General features: G+C 38.1%; 1 long non-coding RNA gene across 1 annotated transcript; it reads right to left on the reverse strand.

Moving 5' to 3' along the window:
* Window positions 1–1,612: 1,612 nt before the first annotated feature.
* Window positions 1,613–25,229, reverse strand: LOC144209700 (uncharacterized). The gene is made up of 4 exons (XR_013329206.1): window positions 25,041–25,229; window positions 24,817–24,890; window positions 20,651–20,822; window positions 1,613–1,759 (listed from the first exon to the last, which is right to left on the reverse strand). It is a non-coding gene; the product is annotated as an uncharacterized LOC144209700 (long non-coding RNA).
* Window positions 25,230–25,519: the final 290 nt, after the last annotated feature.

A 25,519-nucleotide genomic window follows, 5' to 3' on the forward strand; every position in this document is an offset into this window, starting at 1 on the left:
TCTGTTCTAGTGCCAAGAGAGTTGACGAATAAAGTATTTTAGAAATATGAGCAATAACTTTTGGTCTTATACTACATGAACACTTTCACTTGCCTGACTTCCATAAACAGAAACCTCTGGGGGAAAAAGCCAAATTGCTTTTCCATGTAAGGTCCTGTGCACCTGAAATCTCATGATGATCAGAGTTTATTGAATGTGATCTCACACACGGCAGTAAAAGTTAACAAGCGCTCTCTTAAACCCAAGTTCGGACATTTATAAGGTCGTAGAAGAGCACGTGTTGCTTCGTTCTAAGAGCAGAAGATACAGATGTTCGCTGTTCAAAGGGGCCGTTGGTCATCATTTGCTTCTATGTGTTTCAATAAATTCATCTTTCCTTTCACCAGCCTGGCTTGTTAACAATGACTCTCTATTAGTAGAACAGTCATTACCCTTTTCCATGAATGATTCCCGCCCACCTTCCCGCACACACATAATGACAGGTTTTCTCTATCACTAACTGAATGTCAGGCTGATGAAAAAGAGAAATGCTCCTCCTCTGCGCTGCCATTATATGAACCAGAAGTGATGTTTGTGGCTGTTGATACGCTTCACTGTCCTAGAATAAGTCATGTAGCGCTTGTTTTTTTTTTTTTTTTTGTTACTCTTTTATAAATGGAGAGAAAGGGAGATCTTTCATTACTGCCGCTGTCTGGGGTAGTTAATTTCACGTCATAATAGGCTGGCGTTGACTCAACAATTTAGCCGAGCATGTCCCTCTGATTTGAAGGCCTCGTTCCAATCTGGCTTCAATCAGCAGTGCTGAGTTTCCTAGGGCATTGCTGATTCTCTCGCCTCAGATGAGTGATCGCCGAGAGACAGTCGGACATGCGCTAGTTTGGCAAAGCCAGTATAACGCCTGCTGAAAAATAACACTGAAATGACCAACTCTGTGTGTGTATATGTGTGTGGGTGTGTGATCATGTGTGTTTGGCCAAGGAGCTACAGTGAACCAAAAGGCACTGGCTGGACTCCAGTTTGAGCATCCTTTAATCCTCCATCTGCTCAAATGCTTTCTCTCTCACACAAACACACACGGCCGTGCACAAACGTGCTTTCAAGAATGGAGACAGTGTGATAGTGTTCCGTTTTTGATGTGGGCGGGTAAAGAATTATAACATGATGCAAAATCAGCACAGTGGGAGAAAGAAGACATTGTTTCAATTGAGGTGCACTTGTCAGTAGTGACCTGCGGGATCAAAACAAATGATCAGCAAACCCCCTGCGGCATGAACACCTTTGGCAGGTTTTATTTTTTGGTTTTTATTTAGTAGTTCGTTTTTCCACATGTGCTATGGTCAACTATGGAATAAAATGAGTAACATAACATGTTATCTAGGGAGTTATTGATTTATGAAGCATTTCGGTTTATGTACGCAAATTCCTACATGAGTCAGATTTCACCTTTAAAATTGAATTATGCATCAAAATATTTAAAGTGAAAGTTGATAAACAAAATAAATTCCTTTAAAGATGTCAGGTCTTGTCAAGTTAACATGAGCAACTAAATATTAATATCTGGAAAGCATATTATGCATTCAGGGTGAGAAGTATGAACCCACCTGGGAACTGGCCGGGACCCAAATTTTGTCGGATGGCCACCTGAAGCACACTTTTTTTTGGTTTGGACATGATCAGGTGAAGGATTGGTGTCAAATCCTGGTTCCACTGGAAAATATTGGAGTCCAAAATGTGGCACTTTAAGTTTGATGGACGGCCTCTGAGGAATACAAGAGAAAAATAATGAGTTTTCTGAATTTACTCTTTGGACAAAAGTAAGTCTGAATTCCGCTGCAATTAGAATATATATTTATAAATGAGAATTACTTGAGGCACAGTTCATCTTCAATTATAGACAGCATAAAAATGAGAATTGTCATGAATATATTCCTTTTTATCTGCCTGAACTGTGAACAACTTAACCGGAAATAATGAAATTATTTCATTTGCTAAACCAAAAGGTTATCCTTAAAACTTTTCAACTACTTTATTTTTCTTCTTTTCAAAGTGATCCTTGTACTAATAAACATTCCTAAGGGATGTTGAAAAGGTTATTACATTGTCAAACAGCATTCCCAAATAATACGCCCAAAGAAAAGACAAATATTCCTTCATTTCTGGCAACAGCAGGTGAAAGTGTGAGCGGGGGAGAGGCTAACCTTGATAGTGACCCGGTCATTTGGCCTGATATATGATGCAGCATCACAGTGCACACTGCACATTTATTAGACTATGTGTAATGATAAAAAGATAGTGAGGGGAAATAGATGATGGTTGCATGGGGGCCCACACACGCCAACGAGGCCCCTACTTGCAGTCTCCTGGTGGTAGTGTCATAAAGCTGGGTAGAGAGGATGCCTCCTAGGAATACAAATGTTGCCTTTAAGTCAGTAATGTGTGGCCGGAGATGTGCCACCACACTGGAAATGGAGGAGAGGGGGGGATTCAGCTCCTCAGACGATTAATCTTTGTCATCATCTTAGCATTGTGCAGAAGTAATTTAGATGGTAAATACAGTTTGTGTTCCATATATCATCCGCTTGGTGCGATGGCATGCCAGATTTAGGCAGCACATTTTGGGACTAAGCAAGATTTATGCTAAATAAATGGTTGTAAGTGTCACTAGTGGGTTTTTGTATATCTGAATTTTATCACATAAGGAAAAGGCTTGAAGTTGTGAGGTGAATTGTCGCAAATATTTGATATATTTTACTTTTTCTTTTTATTATATACTCATTATGATGGTAAACTGGTTCCTCTTTTGTGAAAAATATTGAAAATTCAATTATATATAATATATATTTTAACTTAAAAAATGTAGCCACTCACCCGTTCAAATATTTATAAATATATTTGTGATATTTAATTTAGACAGCCATTCAATAACCCATTGAAAAGGAAGAAAAACAAACAAGCACAGATATAAAGGGAGAGTATTTTGGAAGGTCAACATTTTGTGATATCACAATTTTCAAAGCGCCTCAATATTGTGGTCCTGACTTAATATCGTAACTTTGTCAATGTAAAATTAAATTGTAAATAAAAGTATGTTTTCGGTTGACTCCATTCATAGCCCATCCAGACAAGCATTAGAGCAAAGTAATTGTGTCCTGAGTTTACTTAATAGCCATTACAAAATATTGTTTTGAGGTAATTTACTGGATCTCTCAGTGTAGCTCTGTCCCTGACTAATATATTTGTTAAACTAAACCAGCATTTTCCCGCTGTGAAGCAATCATGTCGTGTAGTCTCTCAGCACATTGTTATCATATTTACCTCCACAGAATGAAATTTGGAGGATTTTACTCTTATCCACCACACCCCCATCTGGCTTTCCTCACATCTGACTATTTTGGAGCCCCCCCAAAATCTAAAGCTGCTATAACGCCAGGAATTACCGAGCAGCCCCACTACTCCCTTGACTGCAATGCATGAGATATACTAGTTTGATATCTGTGTTTGAAAACAGCTTTACAACTCCCAGGAAGACTGTAGCGTAACAACTTCACTTCACTGGCCCAGTGACAGAAGTGATGCTGAACGCATGTTTATATATTCACTAGTCAATGGAGTGCGTAGTGAGCTCTGCCACATTGATGCAGTAAAGCACCCCGATTGTCCCCACTGTGTGCATAACAAATGCAAAACAATTTTAGATGTGGTATTCGTATGACATGTGGAGCTAATGGAAAAGATATAGAACACGGCTCCTCGCAGAGTGATGGAATTTTAAATTGTATTACACACATGAATGCCTCCCAAGGTGAGCGTCGCTCTAAAGACACCGCTTGATGGTAAACAATGAAGTTGCGTTGTTATTTTTGTGTTTTTACACTTAGGGGATGGATGAGAAGAAATGCAAGCTTTCTTTGTCTCTCTCTACTTGCTCTCCCACTCGATTCCCGTCGAGAAACGAAAAAAAAAAAAACTGCCAAAGAGGGTGATGTCATCCGTAGAAGTTACACACACTGACCTTACATCCCTGTATCGTCGAATGGAGCCCATGTGCGCCGACGGTGGGGGAAATGCAGCTGCGGATAATTGACAAGTAGAGCAGCTTTGAAATGCTGATTTAGCACAACCTGCCACAACCTCCCCCTACTACCCCCAGACTTTTGGATCTGCATGTGGGAGGAGGGAGGGCTTGACATGGGGGAAAATCCGAAAAAAGGCAGCGCTTAGGGATCATGCAGGAATCAAGGCCGCTTCTCAGAGAGTCTTATGTAAAAAGAGGAAGATGAGGGCTGGTGGGTGCAGCATTCATTAGCTGTCCCGGCTTCATTAAAACCCACTTTCTGGTTATCGCTTCCTGGGAAACGGCAAGTCGTGAGTGCATTCTGCCTTATGAATCCTGTCACTTTGACTCGATTTCTTTGCACCCTCGCTGTTGCTATCTGCGCTTCCAGTAACGGTCAGGACCCAGGGAGATTGGGATCGCATTTGAAATTAAAATTTAAAGGCTCATTAATTTTTAAATGTACCCATCCAGAAACATGTCCGTTTGTTAACATCGTTTACACATTTTGCACATTTCTAAGTGGACACTACAAGATTTTACTACGTACGGACATATATTTTTGCAGCGCTTCCAAGACCACAGTAACGATCTAATTAAGAAGCAGTAACAGTGATATATTTAATAGCCAGAGCAGGAATTGAACTTGAGGATCTTGGGATTCCGCTATTGTCTCCTGTTGCCATTAACAACGACAAGGTCAATGCACCAAAGGTCATTTGTCTCTGGCCACCTTGATGAGAAATATTGACCAAGATGCAATGAAGAAGCTGCTAAATGCCAACTTTTTCACTTTGACATATATGTGCGCCACTACACTGAGTGTGGATTAAAAGACTTGATGTGGCCGAGAGAGCTATCACTCAGAAAGAAAAATAGCGATGAGCCAAGGGGTTATGCGGGGGCCGAACCTTTTTTTCTTTTATTTTACGGGTAGATGGTCAATAGCAACAGACTGGAAACTCATAGGTCGAGACGAACAAGGACAAAAGTGATGGCCCACCCCCGTCCGATGTCACCCAGGGATCGGTCAAACGTATCCCTCGGGAATGGGGGGGGGACCTTCCAGGCATAACTCAGCCTTTTGACCTTTGGATCTCCAGACGAGGCGTTTTCTTGCTTTAATGAATGACTTTTTGTGTATGGTTTAAGTCTCATGATTTACAGAGATGAGGTCCAAATGTTTACTTTTGGCTTCAGCTTGCCAATTAATCCTCACTATGTTCTTGGCCATCTTGACTGAATTAGTGAGACTACTCTTGCCTTTGAAGCAAACTGATGCAGAGTTGCTGATGATAATAGTTTACTGTGTGTCACAGTGAGGCTCTTCAGTTGACTTTGTGGCAGTAATTGCTCTCTTTGTAGTATCTGTGATGTTAAATGACCTGTTCCTAACCACGTATTTCATCACAGGCTAAACGTTACACAACTTCCCTCAATAAATATCTATTTCATCCTTAAACTAAACATTTTAGTGTCCTAACCTTGACCTCAAAGGGAATCCTTTATTCTCTTTGCATCATAACTCAAATTAAAAATCACAACCCATATAATAAATTCAGGCCAATACATCTTGTATAGTGAGACAGTCTCTGGGAGTGGGAGGAATTGTTCAAGACGTATTGGTATTACATAAGGAGTGAATATTTAGTACTTGCTCAAGGAAACCTGTATCGTCAGCAGCCTGTTGGTTTTAGCCCATAATAGAGTAGGAAACTATCACTAGATCAGTACATATATAGCATTCAAGATGGAAAGCACACCAGGTTTTTCCAATTTATTTAGATGTTTTGATTGATGTGCTTTATTTGGATTGAAATCAACACTAGCCTTTGATTCTAACTCAATATATTTTGAGAAATGTTACTGTAAATGCGTGCGTGTGTACTTTTTTATTGCAGCAGGAAGCCTGACTGTATTTAAGCAACAATTATTATCATTTAAATTATATGAATGTCCAAAAACATAGTTGAATAGTCTAAATTACCCCTAAGTGCGAGTGTGAATAGTTGTTCGTTTCCTTGTGACCTGCAATTGGCTGCCCCTAATACAGTTAGCTGGGATAGATTCCAGAACCCCATATGACCTTTGTGAGAAAAAGCGGTTCAGAACATGGATGAATAAATGTTAATACCCTATGTGCATTAGGAATGTTATCACGTCGCAAATTTGAACATATTGTGGGGACCAGTGTCCAAATGCATACTGTATATTTTTGTATCGCAAGTCGATAGTGTACTTTTTATACATAAACAATTTAGAACTCTCAGAATCTTGGCAGGAGTTATGTTAACAAAAGGCAGTACTTTTTGGCATTCCAATCAGCACGAGTAAGCAATTGGTTGCTGGAATAATCAATGCAAGTTCAGTATGTGATCATACTTTGTGTAGAAACTAACTGATGAGTCATTGCAGTTCCCTCACTGGCTTCCTGGCAATGCTGCACTTCCTGTTGACTGATGATGTTTCTTTTTTTAATGCTGCACAGGAACTGTCTGCATTGTCTTACATAATCAGCACTGTGACATACATGAATGATGTTTACCGTTTGCTACAAACGGCATGGAGTCTAAACAGAATTAGAATTTGTTGTTCAAAATAAATCATGCAAAACCACTGCCATAGCTCTTTCGCCATCAAAGCAAGTGTCTCGTCTGTTGGTAAGATGTAGGAAAGTACTTCACTTCTTTGACTCGTGCCTGAGCTCTTCTTTGTGCTCAACTTGTCATCCAGCTACCCGTCTACATAAGCTGCTCTTTATGGAAAAAAAGTGGCGACGGAGAAGAAGAAAAATAGTGAAAGCTGTCAAGCAGCAGACCAACAGAAAAATGGAATATGGGTAAGTTGAAATGAACAGTCAGAATTCAACACTCATTTTCCCTTCTCCTGCTGCTCTTAACTCTGGCCTTGAACCGAGGCCTCTCTGCTTCAAATCCTGTCAGCTTCGCTATTCATACAGGTAATCCTTGGTGTACACAGGCAGAGTGGAAAATTACAGAAGGCGCGAGCATTCAAGTCGACCAATGTGTTACATAATAACCTGGCAGGTTAGAACAGTGCAAGAGGCCCCCAGCACATGCATGACCCAGAAATATCAGTGGCAGCTTTACGACACATGCTACAGTACACCTCTGACTTTCACACACTGGCTGGTGGCTTCTTTCCAAAGTGGGCTTGGTTCATGCCAAGAATGAAAAATATGTTTATGGCAAGAACAGAAGACAGATGTGGATTTGGATCACATTATTTCTAGTTGTCACTCACATCTTTGCAGAAAGGGAGGAGCTACTTTGCAAAGTGGCACCATAATACAGTATGCCTAAGAATGGATCATTTTAAAACAGGAGCCATGGTTGTTTAGATAGTCTCGGTTTGCATTATGAGAAGAGAAAATATACCATTTAGACTTTCCTAGTAAACATGGTACTTCATAAAGATAAACGCTACATCAAGATTGATAATGGCTAAACTGTTCAATCTATTTCTGTAGAAACACCCACACTAGTTACATAATAGCCAACAACTTATTTTGAAATCTAATACCGATTCTCTGTCAGGCATGGGTGATGAGTTCAATGAAGAAAGAAGCCTAAAAGCAGATGTCAGACAAAACCAAATATTTGGACTAGAGCTGTTCCAAGTGTGACACAAGCTATCAAAGCAACCTTTCGAAAGATGCCCTTTTCCCATCAGCAACAATTAACAGTGACACACAACCCCCACTCTCCACCCCCATTGCTCCAACAAGCCAGAGGCGCAAGAAGTGAGATTGCTTTGTATTTTTATTTCCTGAAAAGAAATGATACAGAATAGCTTTGAGCCAAATTGAATCCATTTGAAACTCACACAACCATCAGTGAATCATTTCCGAAACCTTCCACCCAGCTGTGCCGTAGTGTTTACCACTTTGTGTTGTTTAAGATTACAAGCGGCACACAAAGGTTTTTTTTTCCGTTTACCGTTTGTTACCCATGGCAGAAAAGAACAAATGATAAAAATGAATAATTAGACAGATCAGAGAAATATCCCTTTTGCCAGAGGTCATGTGGCTGATAAACGATCATCTTGCCTGCGATGCATGTTAAGTGAGTATCAGTGTAATTACCCAGACTCCCGCATCATATAAATGTGTGTAATGTCATAGCTTTTTTATCTTTTGGTCTTACATTCCCCTCAAGACATTTTGTTTCGTTGTCAGACGTTCCGTCGACATGGAGTGAAGGTCACTTGACCAGAAGAAAAAGGTTAAGGGAGGGGATGGGCTAATGACGGACTCATCAACCCATCACCACTGACTTCTGAATCTAATTAAGACTAAGAGTGACATTTCCTTTCTTGGCATCCTCCCTTCTCCCCCATGAAGCTGTGATTATCAATTATGTGAAATAATAAGAACATCATCTTAATGAAGATGATGCGATAGAGGTTAAATCCGGGCTTACTTTAACTTTTTAATGCATTTCTGGAGGTAACTTTCTTGCAGACTCTTTATCCCCATTTTTTCCCAAGACGATCACTTTTCGAAATGCGAGATATCTTCATTTAAACATCAAAAGAATTTGCAATAATCCAGACAGCAGTTCATCCATCGCCGACCTCCTTCCTTTAAAATGAGAGGTGCCAGGAAAACTGTGCTTGCTTGGCACATTCTTCTGCACAAATGAGGAACACTGAGCAATAAAAGAAGCCCATTCTGAGTGAAGGTTTGGTTCTATGTTTCTGTGGGCGACATAGAGGAGATCAAGGGAGCCAAAGAACTGACTGGGCAGGCCCGGAGCCGTCTTGCTCTCCAGGGACTCCTCACTTTAATCACAGCACAGTCAAGCAAAGTGATCATGAACTCCAAATGCCTTTGGTGTCTGTTGTTTCTCTTTCCGCATCTTCAACTCCTCCTCTTGGTATAATGCAGTCGCTTTCTTTCTTCTAGATGTCCGTGGATTTTGTTATAGATTTGGACTTGCAGCTCAGATGAGTTTTGCACGGTATGGAACAACTGTGTTCACGGAGTCTTCAACTTTGTGAGGAATGCTCGCTTCAGAATCTCTAATTGAAGCCCAGACATGTTCTTGATCACCGGGCCACCAGGGGCCAGCTGTCATAAAACTAGTGCTTAGAGCTGTCATTACTCTATAGCAAAACATATGGTGTCACGTACCTGTAGACTTTATTGTCCAGTCACAAAGCTAAGGAAAAGGTGGCTTGGGACATGGAACCAAACATTATAAGAAATCCTGGAGGTGACGCACAGTAGTGTATAGCAGACAAGCATGTTTTTTCCAACATCCTCTATTTTATTGACATACCAAGAATGTGCAGTAAGGGCAGATTTTGAAGGTGTGATGTCACTTTTTTGCAACAAATAACAAAGGTGTTTTGTGTAAGTGTACCTTTGCTATGATCTCCCCATGTAGTTATCTTCAGTCTTATTTTCAGTAATCTAGTTTGTTTGTGTGCAGTTCAAACTGTATAATTAATATATTCTCAACATTCCAGCTTTACAACACATATACAAGGAGAAAAATACTACTAAAATACTACTAACTTTGAAAGGTTGAAAGTCTATACCTAAGTTATTCGTCATTTAACATTGCATAGCCACAAAAATGAATTTATTAAAACTCCATCACTTCCCCAACGTGTAATTTACACAAATTAACAATGTAAGACTTATCATTAAATTCTAAGGTTGTATGTTTTAGGGGACATATAGGGCAAGGTAAATACCAAAGTGGTAAAATTTGAATGTCAGTGTTATGACAGCAGCACTTTCAGGAGTACTGCCCCAGGGATGAATCATTTTACTTTATCTTCTATACATATTGCCTATACCGTATGTTCATGGGCGCGACATTGGCTGACAGAATACCATGACACCTCACAGTTCCAAGATCAAATTCAAGTAAGGTCAAATTCATTGAAATTGGCTAACAAAACGCAAAAATTAAAATGTTAAAGACGATTGTCGGAAGATGTAAAAAAAAAAATACGTTCCTCACATGCTTGACAATGGTGGAATTAGTTTGTATTCATCCTCCATAACAATATCCTTGGAGGTAAACAATTGGTATTTCCTACAACAATACTTATGCTTCTCACACACCACTTTAATTTAGCAATGTCACTTTGAAGGTAATTAAAAAAGGAAAAGGTTCTTGGTTGAAACAAACAGTACTATGACTTGGTGACTTCCTATCAAAGCAGATCAGCCAATTAGAGTGCTTTTTCTGCCCAATGTCCTCCAACTGGTTCGACATGCTTAATTGGCTGTAAAAGCCAGCAGCAAACCTGACAATGTCTTATGTGCAGAGTGCACTGTGAGCTATAGCAACAGATTAAATTACAGTAGACCCTGAATCTCCAATCTGGTGTACACTCGCTTGATAAGAACAATTGCCGTGATGCATGTTACATCCCCATAGAATTCTCAGTCATTGATCAGAGTGAAAGTTTACTCTATGTTATATCATAAGACGACAAATTGATACATATAAGGGATGACGGTTACATTTACATGGTACTGAATATAATTTAATGACAGGGAATATGTTTGCTTTTTTGCCTGCCTGCCGCCTCCCGACAGTTGAGTCCGAATTTTCCATTTGTACGCTAAAGTGCATTCACCTTGACATTAGGGTTTGTTATAAAATGGGTCCTAATCTTCTCGTCAGGAAGTGTATGAAAGCCTTTGCTCAACAAAAAACATGACCTTTGAAAATATGAAGTGTGACCATAATTGCTTAAAAGATAAAATAATACTAAAACAATGTTTTTGGTGTGCAAACAGTGCTGTGCACTGTGGCAGTTACCAACAAACCAATTGCCATCCTGAGAATAAATAAGAATTGAATCATGAAATGTCAAGGAAAGCCTTGTAGAACATAGGGAATTTGGAAGAGGTTCATGAGATGCATTGTAAATGGTGAGTTGCTCATTAGATTTTAAATGTCATTTCTAAATTGCATTGTATTTAAAGTTTTTAGTTTGTCAAATAAATGGAAGTTTTCTTCATCTCGTAAAAATATTGTATGTAGATGTGAGCCAAATAAATTTAATATGCCATATAATGCCAGTTGTAATATATTTCTCAAATGTATGATGTCTTAGTTGCGTAGCAGCCATCAGAAGTACATGACGGTTGAAACTATACATCTCTTTTTTTAGACTCATTTCCTCTTGTGCAAAAAGAAAGAGGGGAGGGTGCGAAGAAGGGAAGGGAACTGTTATTGAGGTTGCCATGGTGATTCAATTTAAGCAACCACCCGCTACCCCCTCCCTCATTTCCTCCCTCGAAGAAAAAAGCAAATATTTCTGACAGAAATTCCCTCAGCTGTGGCGACTGCCACCATCCGATCTGAATGAAGTTTGGGTGAACGTAATTCCCATTGGGGGATCTCCTCGCTCACGATCTGCTGAGCACAGACGTAGCTCAAAACAATGTTAATTTCTAGAATATTAAGTATGTGAAAATAATTAGAATGGAAAAAGATCGTATCAAAACAATGGCATACTTTCCATGAAAGTTATTAAACATGGAGATTGGAGTGTAAGCATCAACTCAGTTGTATTTCTCAGTTGTCTTTTTTTGCTGTTCTGGCTAAACATAATGGTTTTCCATAAAATACAAAACCTATCAACACTAAATGTAATTTGCAAAAGAAGCACATCTTTATAACTCACATTGAAAGCTGGTGTTGAATGGAATGCTGTGTTTATTTGGACATCAAACAGGAAGCCAAGTTATTCTAATCTCCACCCTCAGCTTTTATTTTCCTCCTCAAAATAGAAAAGCTCATAGCTGAAGGAGACCTTTCCTAATTCCCCAAACAGCAGGTCAGCTCTCTTTCAAATATCTCTCAATGATAACAGCCGTCTATTCCTTTCGTACCCCACACAGCAGCAGCTATGAAGTGAAGGCTTTGAGAGCTTCTGTTCTACATATCAATTCAACGCTGTGATGGACTGTGATCTGGATAGTGCACAACCACACAACCACACACACACACTCAGACACTGGGTTTGTTTCCAGTTTAAGTTCAGGCCTTTTTCCCTACTGACTGTCTCAGTCACCATCTGCCATGTTGGAATTTTGCCGCTGGTCTGGAAGCATTGAAGTCTGGTTCTCTGTACTTCACCTCTTTCGAGGGGATTCTCTGCTCTTTACTGAGTATTTCATTCAACATTCACTTTAAAAGCAAAACCAATGGCAATTATATTAGATGATATGTGTCATAATCCCTCTTTTTCCTGTATTAGCTTTAGTTTTGGTTCATGCTCCATTTTGTTTAATGTCAACTAATTCAGTTTGGATTAGGTCTTTTCCCTTTTCAAGGTGCTCCTTTATGTCATGAACAATGAGTTTGCTGGTGGACTATTGAGACAAAAGGTAGTCCCAAGTGAAGGGAAGGATTATATTTTGTTTTTTTGTATTTTTGATTCAATAAATCCTACCATTTAGAGACAGTAGCATAAACTTTGGATAGGACTGGTCTGAGACTACCATAACTTTCAGCATAAGGTCATTAATGTGGAAGTCGGTAAAACAAAATTGGAATATTTAGTGAGTTACCTTATGTTTTTTATATCAGCTTTAAATTCATAATGAGCTCGCAACCAACTCTGGAGGAAATTAGAGCTCCAAGCATCAACCCCCACCCCCTTTCAATGTTGTCTCTAAGGTCCACGTAATGCTGCACACGAAAATTTAACGTTTATTTTTAGCAAATGGAGAACAAAAACACATGAATCAAATTACTCCAAGTTTTCGATGCCCTACAAATTGCCTTCATGTAAATACAAGACTGACCTGAAGCTATACTTCAACCTTGCACGTCAGTTTGACAGCACACATGTGGGAACAATTATATCCACCACATGCGAGGGGCTTTTTAACCATAGACCAGTTGGCACGTTTGACTAAGAAATGGGGAAACCCCCAGTGGTGCCAGAAGAAAAGCTTGCCGGGAATCCATGCAACACCGAGGGCCGTCACTGGGCTGTAAGGGAATCCCTTCCTGTTTCCGCTGTTTTGTCAGCCGCTCACATGGCAACCATGGTAACACACTGTTTACTCTGCTAGCTGTTGGCAGGCGCACAGCAACAAGCGCTCACACAGTCACCACTATTAATACGTCTCTAACGTAAGTCTGCATGCAGTCTCAGTGGAAAGTGTGGCCAAAACAGCAGGGTATGATTTGCTGAGTGATCTCTGAGTCACCAAATAACAGTCAGATTTTAGAAGAACAGAAATAGACTACCCCAGTAATGTGGAAACTTCAAATCCTTGGCAACTGTACCATAACAATGAAATGAAACTTAGATGGACCATTCAACTTAGGCTTTTACTAAATGCATACAATCTAATGTATAACACGGCATGTCTAATTTGTGTCAAAATGATTTTTTAAGATATATTTTCTGCTAACATGAATGAATAAATTCTCTAGCAAGTCGGGCATTCTCCATGCATATTTAAAAGAGGGAAAAATGAATTAATGAGAGACATTCCTGGCACCAGTGCAAAGGACCACCAGATAGTTACGCTCTGTAGAGCTCAATTAGGAATCATCGCTATCATTAACTCAAGCCATAAACTATTAATGGTCTCCAGCCATTTTTTTCCAGATAAGGATTCACACATTTGAAATTTTTTCATTAGGATCTAAATTAGGGACCTCTTAGAACCGAATTGCCGTTATCTATACGTTTTTTAAATGCCAAATAAACATTGTAATATTTGTAGCTGTTATTGCTTTAGTTAATTCACTTAGTGAACACACCAGGTTACACATATGAATGCAAATAAATGCAATTTTACGTTTTTAAATAATTTCTGTAGAACACCATCATGTAAACATATTGTTTTATCTCTATTTTCCAAACTAGGCCCAAAAACATCAAATTTTACAAAAACAGGGAGGATTTCTCCTCCTTAACAGTGGCAGTTAATGTTGTATATTGTATGCATTTTCCAGTCCTCATTGTACTTTCCCCAAGTAAGGAAAATCACTGAATTTTAAACAGCTCCATAGGAAAGAAAATGAAAGCAATGAAAAAATTAATATTACATTTACATGACTTTCTATGCTGTTTAAAAAAATATGAGACTGAATAAAAAAGCACTCAAGTTAATAGCCTTGAAATATTGTGCCGCTGACATTGAAGCTGCAGTTCTATGAAAAAAGGCAACGTCCAAAATGTGGGCATATTATCCTCCCTTTTACATAATAGTAGTGTCCATTTGATGATTTAATTGTTGCCTCCATTAGGTCAAAGATTCTAAGTGTATTCAGGTTCATAATTGACAGATGATGTCTTAAAAATAAATATAAAACTATGCATGCCCCACATCCAATCATGTGACCATAAATTCCTCATTTTCAGGGGATCAAACTTTTCAGAACAAAGAGAGCTTTAGCGTGAAGAAAATCCCATTTGAGAATGCTCAATTCATCACATTGAAATTTCTATTTTTATTATTATTTTATCTACGAGAACCAAATATTTAAATGTAATTTAATCACAATCTAATTCTGTGAAAACAAACCAACAAATGTTTCCATTATAAAGCCTCTTTAAAATTGGCTAGCTTTTCAAATTGGGGAAAAAATACATCCAGATGTGCTATATTTCCCTCCATCTTACATTACTAGGTATTATGTCAGGACAAAAAAATCAGGTGACTTGCATGCAAAAATATGCGATTGGGACATCCCAATTTAAAACAAATCCAACCCAGAGTAAGGAGAGGAAATTCCATCCAGCATGGAGACATGCATCTAACATAAACACACCCACCCACCCACCCACCCACACACACACACACACACACAAATCCAGCGCCTTCATACATTCTGGATGTGATCATGTGTAGGAGGGCAAGCAGGGATATCCCCTAATGGTGTTTTCATGGCTAGGCACATTATGTCTCAAGGAGAACATGCTGTACTGTTTCCATCTCTAGAGGAAGCCCACATTCTTTAGCGGGGAGACGCCTTCCTTGAATTCACGGCATCTCATTAGTGTAGAGCTTCTCATGCCACTTAAGGTCACCATAACCCCCACTAGAGAATATTGGAAGCCTAAAAACATATTTTTAGAAATATCCTCCATTAAATAAAGATGACTTTTTCAACAACAAAAGACCTTCTGAAATGCTCTCACTGGAAGTTTTCATACCACAACGATGTCAGCATTTACAGTACTCCCTTTGCCCCAAATGAAACATTATCACAAGTGAGTAAAAGCAAACATTCGCAGTTATTCAAACAGTGTATTTCTCCAGTGACCATTGCGTTCTACAAATCTGATACCACTGCTGTTTTATTTTTTTTTGTTTGGTAACGATTTATAAGTCACTTAGAAATATTCATAGGCTGCAAATTTACTTACAACTGTCTAGTGTTGGAAATGTATTAATTCCTTCACTGGTCTTATGAGGATTTTATAGTATTTAATACAAAAGATTATGCACCACAATTAGCAGTAAATAATGTTATGCCCATCCCTTGCAACAATGATAGGAAAAAAGTTCTGAACAGAATTCAGTGTAACAGCATAATTGTTGCAGTACATAAATATAATTTACATAGTGATTGACAATTTCTATGCAATTTGGGAAATTATTTAGCAAGATAAAGAAGAAAAAATGGCACTCTATAGGCTTAACGGCTTAATTTACATTGAATGATATGTTGCATTTATGCAACACACATAAAAATGGGTAGTGTAGGACATATGGACATTTATGCATAGCCTGGATGAATGACATCATTGGATTCAATTTAAAATGGGTTGTCTGCAAATATCGTCATCAGTGTCTGTTTGCATTTGGAGGGGATTACGACAACCCCAACAAACTAAGCGCTGAGGCAGCGTAATTGGGAGCATCTGGATGTCATTTTGGTCCTTTCAGCCCCGCAATCATGAACACTATTGCATCGTCTTTGGCCATTTGTTGCAGTGCAGAGCAGCTTGACAAAACAAATTCCACAAATACAAATCCCCAACTATGTTATGGATAAGATGACATGTTCAAATGATTTAAAATAATAATAATAATACAAAAAAAAAAAAAAAAAACATATGTCCAACCATCTATTTGCTTTTCGTGTGGACTCTTGTGTAGGGTACATGGGAAATATTTTATTTGGAATGCTGCACCTTTCTAAACTTTTCTTTTTATTTTCAGTTTTTTTCTGGAAATGGGAAGATAATTCACTTTAGACTAAAGAATATGACGTTGAAGTATGACTTGGGTGGGACAATACAAGAGAAAAAGTCATTACCTGCAGATTTCGTCTCTGCAATGACCTCTCCACAAAAGGATAAATTGCATCCGACATTTAGATCACAGAGGAGAAGTCTACAATAGGGGACGGCAAATGAAAACAAATGACATTTTAAGTCTAATAAACGATTTAACCTTAATGAAACACAGGGGGCTGCTAATTCCTGAGTAATCCAACAACCTCTTCCTCATCTCCTTCCTATACGGACATTCTTGCCTTTGGTATTTACTCATTCTTTCCCTGAGGCCGCTGTATCGCCGGGAGTAGTTGATGGGAATGTGCTAGGGTTCCTTTGTTTTCATTGGCTAAGGAGAACATGGGAAAAGGAGTCGGGTATCCTGTGTGATCCCACCCCGAGGAGAGGAACTTCCCTCTAGCCTGTAGAGGCGGCTCTACAGCACGTAACCTATCACACTGCAAAGATGCCTGGAAATATGATGTCAGAAAGATGGGGCTTGACCTTTGCAGCCTTTATTTCATGGGAAAAAGTGAAAATCAGTGTGACATAGGAGCCCCCCAGTGTCATATCAGGCAGTAGGAAAAATTGCAGCATTGGTATCAATTCCAGGCAAGACCACATAGACCACTATTTCAACTCAAATCTGAAAGCTATGCAATTATTACTGTGAAAGCAATGTTGGTTTGAAGAACATGTTTTGAAATCATCTATCATTATTAATGTTGTATTTGGCAGAAAAGAAACAACACAATCTTTAACTCACACATAGTCACTGCCGGTGAATGAATGTTAAATCATAGTAATCATGAGTAGTTGTCAAGAATGGAAAAACACTTCCAGCCTGTTACATAATCTCAGTTAGCATCCATAGAGAGGAAGTGTGCTCATTGACTATACCTAAATGTGTATCCGCAGCTATTTGTTTTTGCAGGAAAACACACACCCTAAGCTGCTCATTTAGTTGAGTTGCTTATTGAAACAATAATTACTGTAGAGCAGTACAGATTCAGTACTGTGAAAAATAATTTCTGGCAAACTTGTACCGTTTACTGTATCTACTTTTCTCAGCATTGTTTCCCACTGAGAAGAACATGAATTATTTAAAACCAGCCTCCTCCTAATAAGGAATGGAAACTACTAAATGGGATAACATACATACACAAACACTGAGACAGTTTGGAAGCAAACTAACCTGTCCAAATAGCACATTTGTCATTAAATACAGCACATGTACAGTATAGGTTCCTTTTATATATTTAAAAATGGTAAGGAAACCTTTACCCAAATTAATATTTTTTCAAATCCTAGATTTGCTTTCATATGTGAACATTTATCTCTCATAATGAAAGTGATGCCATTAAAAAGAGTACTAAAGACACTCCAAAAGTAATATTAAAGTATTGCATTAAAGATGGGAATATTATAGCAGTCCTAAGCAAATGATATATTGCTGAAGATGACAAAATATCTTAAACATGAATGAGAAAAATATAAACAAAAAAATCATAATAATAATGATCAAGGCAGCTTTTTAGCAACCATGGTGCAAAATGTACTACAATGTTTGGCAATCAAAAATGAAATCTTGTCTGAATAATCATGCTCCGACACCTTTCACAATTTCATGCATACTCTAAAGTAACCCCATTTTATTTTCTGGTATAGTACAATAGAACAGTGTTTTGTTATCCAATTAAGGATGCCGAAGAGAATAAAGTTTTGTTTTTCTACAATTTGTAATTGTACATTTACCACAATTATAGCCAAGTACCAATGCAATGAATTAATAAGCTGTTTAAATATCCTGGAGAGAACCACTGAGTATTAGAAACCTAATAAAGTTAGTTTAGTTAAACAAGAAAACGTGCTCACTGGCCCTCTTTTCTCTCATTTGCAGTTTATAATGGGTGGAGTGCAGCAACTAAAGTCCATCTGGCGCATAGTGAACAAATGAATATAAAATAAATACTCTTTGTAGAAGCTTAAATACAAGATTACTCATTCGTAAATCAGGAATAGGCAGAGAAGATGTCTCCAAAGAGTTTTGTCCTTGCCCTTTTATGGCTTACCACACTTGAGGAACATTTCTCTGGGACGAAGACAAAACTGACTGACTCATAGTTTTTATTGACTATTTCAATCACAAAGGAACACCCTAGAAGGAATGCAGGGCTCATTGTATATTCAAGCATCATATTGGAATTTATCCACTGTCTTTGTGTCTGGCATTTTGGTTAATATAATACTACAATGATTGTCTTTGTTTTGGCTGTGTGGTCTAATGCAGACGAAAAAAAATACATATATAAGTCGCAGGGCCAGGTAAACTACATACGATTAATCAGAATGAATTTTCATGAATGATCCTTAATCTTTTGTTTGTGTTTATTCAATTTTAAACATGTATATAGTGTGTACAGTATACACACTTGCATACTGCCATGATGGAGATCCATTTCTCATCCTTTGCCAATCAATGTCACTCTTCCGTTAGGATTAATGACTGACATTTGTGAGTCAAATCACTTTAGGTAGGACACGAAGATTTGGTTTGGCATCGTCCCATGCCCGTTGGCCGCTAGGTAGGCAGCAAAAAGACGTTCACCTTATTCCTTATTGATCTCCCCTCCTGCGGGGTGTCATTTATTTGTAGGCTGATATCCGTAAGTGGGACTGATGAGTCCAAGGGGCTTGATTGATTTGGGTATGCATGCTGCGTGACAACTAAGGGAAATTCATGGATCAGCATTCGTTTGAGGTGTGTCCATCTCTTTCACACATGGACACATCTTCAAAAGAAATGATGAATACATAGGATTGTTTATGGAATGCAAATAGGCTCAAAAGGGTGTGATGATAGCTTTTAGTGCACTATGGCTTTTCTGTCAGTTAGCTTTTATTTGATTGATAGAACCTGGGAGAAAAGAAAAATCAACTTTGTCCACTGGAAGACAATAAAAATCTGGGACACAGCAACTTTAAGATACATACAGGTACGATAATGGCAGATACTCATTTGTAACACATTTTTAATGCTTTTTGAAGCTAAAAACTGTTGATTGGTTTATTGTCTTCTCTGTTTTATTGCACTTGAGTTAAGTAAAAGTGTTAATATATAGTCATTTGGGGGCTAAAATCTCTTAATGGCATTTTAATTCATTTTAAAAGGGAATATTGATTAAAAATACATTATTAGTGACAAAATGTGCATTAGAATCACAAGCCAAGGTGCCACTGTCTTTTTTGGTGTCTTTGCTGAAAGAAAAAAATGTCCTTGTAATAATATGCAATGAGTTATATTCTAAAAATAACTAGCAAAACACAAGTAATAAGGAGGTTCAGAATAGTTTCCTAAATTTGTGATTTAGAGGGCAAGGTCATTTTAGGTGACCACTCTGCTTAATCATCTCTTCTCTTAGTGTTTTTTTCCGATTGTGGCGTTATTATGTGGTACTTAATTATATACAACAGTGCCAGCAAATGGCTTGGCATGCAAACTGCAACTTCATTTTGACATTTTTGGGGGGGATCTGTAAGCCACATTGACCTTAGAAAGACAGAAAAAGATGTTTGTTTTTCCCCCTCTTTATCAAGACGTTCCTATTTGATGCCTTTTGGTTAATTCAAACATATTTGAACAGTTTTGACAGTAGTGTGAGTATATAGAAGAGGCAGTATTTTTGTTCTAATTCTTTGGTAGGTTTGAAATTCGGTGACAAACCACCAATGATGTCAGAATGCAAGTCAAACTCTTATAAAAACACCAACTGAAAAATACAAAACATACTTCAAAAGGCATCGCATTTGCATAGCGGCTTCTTCAGTGAAAAAATAAAAGGATTTGACACATGAGGGAACATTTGACAATATCTCTCTGTGGGAGCCCTGGTTCTAAAAACATCACTTTCTTAATAATATTTGCTTCTGTAATGTCAGTTAATTACCTTAAGTTTGCTTAAGTTAACATTCCCAGGCAAACCTTCACAAAAATGTCACCGGGATATATTTTCCTTTTGTAAAGTTTCCCACATTTCTGTTATAGCCCATATTAGCCAATGCATAGGTGAACAAGTCCTCTGAAAAGGTAGACGCAATCAGTCTAAATATGTGCTAACAACTTTCTATTCCAATTAAAGGCCTTCCATTCAATTTAGTTATTATTTTCATGGCAGATTTTCAATAAAAGTACACCAAAATTGCACAAAAAGTATATAACCCAGTCTGTATGATTTGTTGATTGCATTATTAAAACATTTTCTATTTCTATGTTGTGGGATGCATTTATTAATATCACCCCTTCAAAAGTCTTCATGTACTTATTGGTAACTTTCAAAATCACACTTTACTTACCTATGGATGATGAAGGAAACCTCAATGCAAAATAGGCTGATAGGAAAGCAGACAGGACATCCTGGACTGTTCATATCCCAGGTGGCCACTCTCATGTTCGCACAAGTGGGCAATTTAGGGGCTTCATTGAATCCAACACACATTTCACAAACTCAGACGGAAGCCAGAGTATCTGGAAAAGCACAAAATAAATTGTGGGTAGAGACATTGGACGGTGGCACGGTGACAGTGAGACAAACATCCGTCATTGCTCATACAAACAGAATGTAAATGTGTGTACATTCACTCATAATAAACCTTAACCTAACAGGGTAATCAGTAAATGAGGTCCAGAAGGAGCCACGCTCCCGACCTGGTGATACAACATTGTTGTAACAGTTTTTATCAATAACAAGAAATTGATTAGTTGGTCACATGCAATGGGTTCAAACAGTTTAATTAAAGTGCTTTGTCCCATTACCATCAACAAATCATTTAGAGCAGTTTACACTCCAATAGATGCGGGTTAAATGAGGCAATGCTTCGGTAATACACTGTTACAGGAGCTACAATAGGCTGATTCATTATGGTCTGTTTGTCTGCTTGATGAACAGTAGAAAAGGAGCCTCAACTGTACTTTGCTTTGGCTTAAAGGTGGCAAGTCTGTGAAATATGTTGGGTATTCGGATTTCTAAACATGGACTAAAAATACAAATAAAAAATAATTTAAAAAAAACTTAAGAAAACTTGGCGTGAGCAGCAAAATCAGTAAAATTGCTCCATTTCCAACCAATTCAAGGTTTTGGTGCTACTGGGGCAATCATTTCTAATTAGGCCTCTCCCGTTATAAGAGAAGCACTTAGTCTGCATCTTCTCCTCGCAATTGATCTTGAATGTCCTTCTCTCTGAGGAGACTTTAGTTTGTCCCATGTCCTTAATGCCTCTTTTTCTTCCTTTGTTTGCCTATCTCGCTCTCGCCTCCCTTGCTGCCTCTTGCATGCATATTAACAAAATGTGCCTGAAAGACGTTCATCCCTAATGCGAGGGGAAGTTGCAGCTTTATCGGCCCCCTCATGACTTATTCAGGCTAATGTGCGACATTGATGCCCTAATGGCATGCTGTTGTAGAGTTGCTAACAAATGTCAGGCCTTTAGTGTCCGCCCAGAGTCTGATTAATAAGCGGTGGCCATCAATAGAGGCGGCCCCGACCCACTGCTGAGATGTATAGGGAGGAAACCTGACAGGACACCACTATGGACAAAATACATAATGGACCATATGTTGACCAGATGAAAGTGTTTGCATGTAGGACAGGATTCCGGTGACAAACGAGCAAGCAGAAGTTAAGGATCTTGCTCAAGGGCAATTTGGGAGACCATCACTTTCATTGGTTAGAACAGCTGCCACCCACAGGCGCCTCAATTATAAAAGAACCATCCACAAATTTCGAGAATTAATGTACTCATAGTTACCTTAAACCCTCTCTTCATAACCATGTTGTTCCTGGGAAAATTTCCAACACTTTGGTGGTCAGCGAAGACACGAAAAAACCCATCAATAAAACTACAGAGACAATACGCACCGGGGGGAAGACATCCCAGGTGGGATTCTTTTTTTAAACAGCTCATGTTGCTTTACCGATAAACTCCCAACTATGACAAGGCAATTAACCTGCATCATTAGTTCGAGAGGAAGTGCTTTTAAATGGAACCGCAAGGCAAAAGTTTAAGGGGGGGGTTTGCATTATTGATCCGATGTCAGAGCCCGGAAGCAGCCGTTGTCATCGGGGAGTTGACACAGACTGCAGCGAATTACTGGAATGGCTATCAGTGCCATCTGAAAATCAGCTATCATTGTTAACCACTAATGGCCTGTAACATACTGTTAGTGTGCTTGCTAATGCATTACAGATTAGCTGGATTTGGTTTCCTCCTCTTCATCTGTTTTGAAGGGCATTCTCACCATGTGAATTGTACAGCTAGTTTGCCCGATTCCTTCTTAAAAAATTGGGTTGTATTCTTCCTCACTAACAATGCCAAAATGATCCTTATGCAATACATTGGATGGTCAGACATCTGGATTTTGATTGGGTTGTTGTTTCTCATGAGACACACTAACAACTTGTTTTTATTTCCATTGCTATAAGATATGTTTTTGTCATTTAAAGATGAGCAACCTAACCAAGTAAAAAATCATACACATATGTCTTTTAGTCGCAATTGTTTAATTATATAACAGCTGCTATAGCTGAAATTAGTGATGCAATTCTATTTTTAGTATGTATAAATGCCCAGGTGTCCCAGTCCTTCCAATTACAGATATTCTGTGAATAATTAAAATGACATTTGTTGGACTTTACAGATGGAGAATCATTAAAGGACAATTTCAAGTGAAATTACTTTGTTATATCACACTAATCCCTTTGTAGGATGAATCATGGTGCTTATCTGGTGCGGACCGTTTTTTTTTTTTCTTACTATGAGCTGATATGACTATCATGATATTTTATTCATCTGTATCTAAATTTTATTTTTGCTCCGAGTCAAGTTTGCAGTGGAAATAAATGTCCATTTACACTCAATAAAATAAATTATTACATGACATGAAACTCTTCGTTTTTTTTGTGGCTATCCACATAAAATGTTCATATTACTTTTACCACCAAATGTTGGCCAACGATCTCACCATTTTTACATTCTTCATTCGATTCTAAAGTGGTTTGGGACACAATAAAAATATGCTTTCCTTAATAACCTTGCATGTATTATTAACTATTGGAGAGAATATATTCAACCATTAGCCATAAACATACAGCATAGTTTAACATGAATGTGCAATTTCTGCGAAAATACTTTTTAATGGGGTTTAAATTGATGTGTATTTTTTTTTCCATTCCCCATGTTTGAAAGTTTTACCCATCATGTGAACATTGATACATTTTTTTTCTTTTTAACATTCATTTACCCTTTACTGAATATTTTTATGCCTTGTGAGCAGGCATGGCAGAAATTGTACCACATCTGCCTTAAAAATATGATACATAGGCAAAATTGCGAGTGAAAAAGAAGCTCAATTGTGAACATGCTGGTGTGGCACTGTGGATTTCCCTACTTATGCGTGCCATGAGCACGCCTCATTACCTTCAAAGAGCATATTTAACCAGCATTTTGGGATGGTTTCCAACATTTTTTTCCAGGGGAAATTTTTCAAAACAATTTGGTTTCAGCTATCTTTACGTTTGTATATTGCAATCATGAATAATTCATGTGAGGTTCTGGTTGGCCTCCTAAAGCAAGTGTGTCAGTTGCTGGGAGTTTTTTTACCATTTGTATTTTTTCTATGAGACCTTGGAAGACAGATTTCCTTGCATTGGTACAATCTAGTAGAATTTGTCAAAACATTGAAAGTCACATACAACTTTAGGGTTTCAGACACAATTATGTTGCCAAAGCACTCATTTCGGAGAATCAGCAGTGGATGTTCTATTGTGTGTGTCACTTTTTGTGGCTTCCTCTGAAACCAAGAATGTGCCAGCCACTAAAAAGTGTTAAAACAATTCTGAGAGCTTACAATACAGTATACAATAGAAGCTATTTGACAGAAAAATAGCATGTTGATGGCCACTGATGATATGAATCAATTTGGAACGTTGCCTTGATGAAATTTTATAGGTATCATTTTGTAAGAAAAATCAAATCCACGTGATACAAATGTGACAGTTAAAATAAAGAACCAATAACAAGCATGGAAAACCAGATGTTTCTTTAAAAGACAACATGGTCAACCGGCTATAACTCGATTTGCTTAAATGTCTTCTGAGGCAATAAATATCAAGATCAGCCCTCCAGTTATTTTGTCCTGCTCTCAAGTCCAGATGCAATTATAGATGCTCTGTTGTATGTACACGATGAATTTGTGTTTCCATGCCTGCACACAGATGCAAGGAGTGGACAGTATGTGGTTTGAGTGTACTCAGGTGTGGAGCTCATCTGTCTGTCTGACGACTGATAACTGCCCATTGGGCAACTATGGCCTTGTGAACCTTAACTTTTACAGCCTCTATAAAAGCATGGCTTTTGTTGAGATTTATTTTTGTATTCAAGGAAAAAAAAACTATTTGGGTATTCCCACTTTCGGAAAAAGATGTACAAATGGAGTAGTAGTACATTTTCAAATCATGACCTACCGTCGTATCTTCCTCTTTGTGTTTCTTTTGGTTGTTTCCACTCAGCAAATTGTTTTGTGGAATATATATTTTAACTGCGGACAAGACCGGAAAAATTAAATTAAACAAAAAGCATCACAATTAAATGAAAACAAGCTAAATGACCTTTACATAAGTGATTTAAAGTTAAACTAATTGTAAAGTTAAATGTTATGCTTTTTGTCACATCTTCCATACAGACTTACCTAATGGGAATTTTGGGAGAAAGCTCCACGATTACATTGTCCTTCCTCCCTCCCGGAGACTCTGGATAGTGAACTTGGCCTTTATCTGTCATGACTGCCAACAGGAACATTGTTTTTGACCAGGAGACATCACGGGAAATGATTCCTTTTTTGCTCCATAACCCGATGCTGTACATCTCTTAGGGAGCCTTTCCATCTGGAAAAAAAAATTCCAATAATGAAACATAATTTTCTTGTCATGGTAATGGCTGTGTGTCAAAGTTTCAGCAACAATAGGGTGTTACAGAAAAGCCTTGAATGACACACAATTGAGGTATTCATGAGTTCGAAATACAAGCTGTCATGATTTCAAAGACATTGGAAGAAGCAAAACATTTAAAACATTTAGTATCATTGCATGTACAGTCAACTACTCACAGATAGTTTAGATATATGTGGCTTTCAAGTGAACTGTCATGATGAACATTAAATGTGCACTA

Source organism: Stigmatopora nigra, chromosome 16 (assembly GCF_051989575.1).
Source record: "Stigmatopora nigra isolate UIUO_SnigA chromosome 16, RoL_Snig_1.1, whole genome shotgun sequence".
Lineage (NCBI taxonomy): Eukaryota > Metazoa > Chordata > Actinopteri > Syngnathiformes > Syngnathidae > Stigmatopora > Stigmatopora nigra.